Here is a 4,844-nt window from a genome sequence, read left to right on the forward strand (position 1 = left end):
ATTCCAAACAACTTCTACCTCAACTTCACACTTTCAAACTAATTTCAACATTTTCATATTCCTTTACTAATTCAAGACCATTCCAATACAATTCGGAAGTATGTCATATCGTCTTACAAAATATACAAAAATTCCACCAAAATCCATAATTCACCCGAAAACTCCTCAACTTTCCTAGAACAATTTTTAATGCATTTTCTCGCTTCCAAATTCATAACCTATCCCAACAACACACATCAACAACAATCAAATTACTACATAGAAGTTTATTCAATTGTTCCATACTCCTACCCCATTCGGCCACCCTCCACATTTCAACCTCAAACAAATTCATTAAACTTTCATTACCAATGTAAAGTCCACAACAACTACAATTAGAATACCACATAAAACTAACTCACCTTGTCTACACCATGCATGCATACACACGGCCACATACCTATACCCCCAACCATCATGCAACCTTCCATATTCTAATGAATTCTTCCTATTCCTACATACTACAACATAAACAACTCTTCATAACATATAAAAAAAGAGGTTGAAGCTTACCTTTCTTCTTCAACTTCTTCACTTAAGCAAAATTGTGAGCTTGCAAAAACGAATGATTTCCTTGCCTCAATAATCATACCATGTTAAAGAGAACCCTTGATTTAGTATAAATACTAGAAGAATAACATTTTTGGATCAAGATTAGAGGCCTCAATTTTTTTCTCTTCTTTCTCTTGGTTGGCCGAATAGGCCATGTTTCTTGCCCTCATCTTTTTTTTTCTTGAAACTTCTTGAATAATGAAGAAATATGAGGTGGTCTTCTTATTTATTTGTCACATGGTATTAATTTACATGGGCTTGGCCCATGTTATTTTCCTCCACAACCGGCCACCACCTATCTTGGGCCTCTTTGTTCCCTCTTTTTTTTTTCAAGCCCAATTATTTGTGGCTAGTTTTCGTAATTCATAAAACCATTTTCCCAATTTCCAATTTTGCCCTTAGCCTCCCTCGCCATTTTTCGCATCAATATTTCTCATGAACAACTTATGTACCAAACAAGATCAAAATATAATCTCGTCCTTATCCTGTCGCAATTGTTTCAAATTTTCCGAAAGTGCAAAATACGGGACATAACAAGTAACCTAGGGCTCTGATACTAACTTGTCACGACCTATTTTAGGATCGCATGGGCACCTACCATTCCCACATTGATAGGTGAACCCTTAAACACAATCATAAGCCATTTCCAATCATAAACAGGATTCATTCAACACTAAGTTATAAACATAATCAAGCGGAAATAACTCTTTTATTAAATAAGCAGAATCAATTACAAAAGTGGCTTAAACATAATAACCTTCCCAAAACATGATCTAGACTAGTACAAGAACGACTAAAATTCGAAGGTACAATACTCAAAATAAATAAAATAGAACTCAACCTCCATCTAGGGATGAAGATGATGGAGGTCTTCAAGAATAGCACAGCGTATCTTCCGGAAACTCTCAAATCAAGCTATCTACCTATAAGACTCTACACCCCAAATGGGATGTAGCAAGAGTAATATCAGTACAACACTAAGCTGGTAGGCATCATAGGCTGAGAATTGTTAGAATAACATACTGACAAATAGATAACACAAAAAACATGGTAGGTAGATTTTAAGTCAAACTCTATGTATGACAAAAATAAGTCTCATCCTAACTCAATAGATCCTCGGCGAAAACAAGTAGCTTAAAGGTATTTAGTTTCCTTGGCACCTAACATTTATGTGTTTTCCCCATATACAACGCAATTATGCCACTAGGATGACCTTTCCCAATCCCCACATAAATTGCTCCTGCCCTCAAGGACGCTCATATACTTACCACTCACAATACAACATAATACTCAATAGACTTGGACTAAAATGGAATGACAGACTTTCTCACCATTCAAATACTCGAACACAGTCACGGCCACTAGGTCATTCCCTCATACCATGGACAATTTAGTTACACTAAATCAATCACAAATCCGCCCTATGGCTATATCAAGTAAGCCCAATCGTTCCAAATCTCAGAGAAATACATTCACAAACCCATATCAAAATCAAGCATGAGAGATAATAAGGTACAATGCAAAATGTATATGGTATGAATGCAATACATATAAAATGATACACACATGCTCTGGGGGGACGATGTCCACCTCTGGACAATCATGACCCATGGGGGACCGCTAAGTTCATGTACCGTCATTCCACATCACATAGCCTAGAATGACTTCTCCATCCAATATCAATGCTAACCACTCTGTATCACACGGCATAGAGATGACTACGCAAATATAGTAATGTCACATGAATCATACTTACCTCTATCATCACCCTTGTCCAATATCAAGATCAAGACAAATATATCATGGCTATGAGAAAGTATGTCATGCAATGAGAATATCCTAAATAACATATGGATTCCAATCAATTTCGTACAAGGATAGCCATCATAGTACAAATATCACGTGAATCCGTTCCTTCCAACCGATCTCCCATAACACAAAGTAACCGCCAATTCACTAAGAAACGACAAGCATAACTTAGGGAACATACGGGCCACGAGCCCGAATACACAAGTCACATAACAGTACCAATCCTAAGAATTTCACACCAAACTTCATACCCGAAGGTTCACCTGATGTCTCCAACAATTCCCTAGTACTACATACGAGTCGATAACTGGAGTCTAACTAAAAAGGTAACACATCATCACTACTGTACCAACAAGTATTGCAAGAGACAATTCAATAACACAATACAAACCTAATATAACCATCCCAACATCCGTGTCCACCGACCTAGGCATGCATTCCCCGTTTCATCTATTGTACAAATATGGAACTCTAACCGATGTCTACCAAAAAGGCAAAGGCATAACCTACCTCGAGGCTGAATAAGTGACATGAACATTCTGTTGATCTTCAACTTTGCACTTCTGAACTGTGACCCACAATAGAGAGCCTTGGAATGTCAAGGAACCCAAAAGAACATGGGTCAATAATCTAGGAATGTTATTCGAATTTCGGGTTTGCAAAGGAAAGATTGAAATTTATTCTCAACAAGATTTTCTAGGTTTTCATGAGTTAATAAACTGGGTTTTATTGCTAAACAAGTCACCTAAGTCATAAAATATATTCTTTCCTTCATAAAACTCCAATCTAGGGAATACAGTCGAAACCGATATACAAAAAGAGAGGAAAACTCAGAAATTAGAGACGGTCAATACTCCTAATTTTAGAACTTGAAGGATTCTCCCAAGAATGTCCAAATTTTAAGCTTGGAGATTCCATTTTGGTCATCTTAGACTTGAAAAGTAGAAAACCTCCATTTTTATCAGCTTGGAGGATGAATTTTTAGTGAAACGGAACATTAAAATTGAAGAGGGATGAAGTAATGAGATAGTGAGGTTACCTATTCCATGAAACCATGAGAATTACCTTCCAAATGCCCCAAGTTGCAGCTGAGATTTACGGTTTGAGTAAAAATGGGGTCAAATCTCCAAATGAGGTTTAAATACTAAAGAAAACTCTGATACCTGCCGTGGCGGGTTGCATATCTGTAGCAGCGGTCATGCTATGCCGGGTCGAGAGGTCTTTATGGCGGTCATATGCAAGAATTGAAAATACCGCTATGGTAGTTAGGAAGGTGGTTGTTGTGGTAGCTCCATGGCGGTTCTCTTGCCGCTATAGCATTTTACTAGACCCCTACTGGTCCTTTACGATTTTAAACCTTTCCAACATGGTTCCGGGTCAATGTTATATGATAATTTCTCCGCGTGACTAAGCAACACTGGTCAAAAGACGTCTTGGGATGCGAAACTTGAGGAAATTACGGTAACGACCAAATGGGTCATTACAATAGAAATGAGCTTAATGGGAACTCAAAAAGTTAGAAAAATAAATTTGTTTTGGTTGTATTATGCATTTCCTGGAACTTGTCTTTATTTCCTTTGGGGGGTGACTTAGTAAATTAGACCTCCATTAGGAATTTTGAGGCCACATGTGAGCTCGTAGCGAGTTTGTATGTGTATGTGCATGTTTGGTTTGTGTCTGTAGGGCCTCGGATTGGTGTTGGGATTTTGGGTGAAAGACTGGGAAAAAAATCAGAGCTACTGGTCAATATGGACCGCTGCAGCGGTGGTGGTACCGCTGTAGCGGGGAAGTAGTTGACGGCACGCAAGCCGGGGAATTTGGCGAGGTCTGCCATAGCGGGACCTTTCCCACTTTAGAGGGACTACCGTAGTGCAGTAGTCGATGGGAGGCAAAAACTGTGTTTTATATTCCATATTTCGAACCCATTCCCCACATAACACCAAAACAGTTCCCAAGAACAGTAAGTGGTGATTTTCTAAGTCTAAGGCATTACTCCTCATTGAAGGTAAATTCTAATCTCTACGTAGTTCATTCCCTATTCTTCCTCAAGTTCCATAACTAGCTTAAGGTCCTCTAATGGTGAAAGAATATTGGAAACCTAGAAATAGTAAACCTTAGATAATAAATGGGTTGTTGATTTTATTATTGTTTATTCATCTAGGAGTGTAGAGTATCACTTTCTAGGATGAGAATTGATTACTTATGGAGGAAATTTCATATTGAGACTTAGGGTTCTAATAAAAACAGGAACTTTAGCCTAAAAACTGTTTGAAAGGGGATGAACTGATTAGAAAACCCATTGAAAAGGGTAGGAATGGTTCGGCTCTATTTTCCCAATTTTTATTTTGTTGAGTAGATAATCCAATACTGACTTAGCATTATGATTTTTAGACTTTGAACATTCCGAAGCCTTGCGAAAGTGGAAAGCTGTTGCAGAATAATTG

The sequence above is a fragment of the Lycium ferocissimum genome, chromosome 6, assembly GCF_029784015.1.
Source record: "Lycium ferocissimum isolate CSIRO_LF1 chromosome 6, AGI_CSIRO_Lferr_CH_V1, whole genome shotgun sequence".
NCBI classification, from domain to species: domain Eukaryota; kingdom Viridiplantae; phylum Streptophyta; class Magnoliopsida; order Solanales; family Solanaceae; genus Lycium; species Lycium ferocissimum.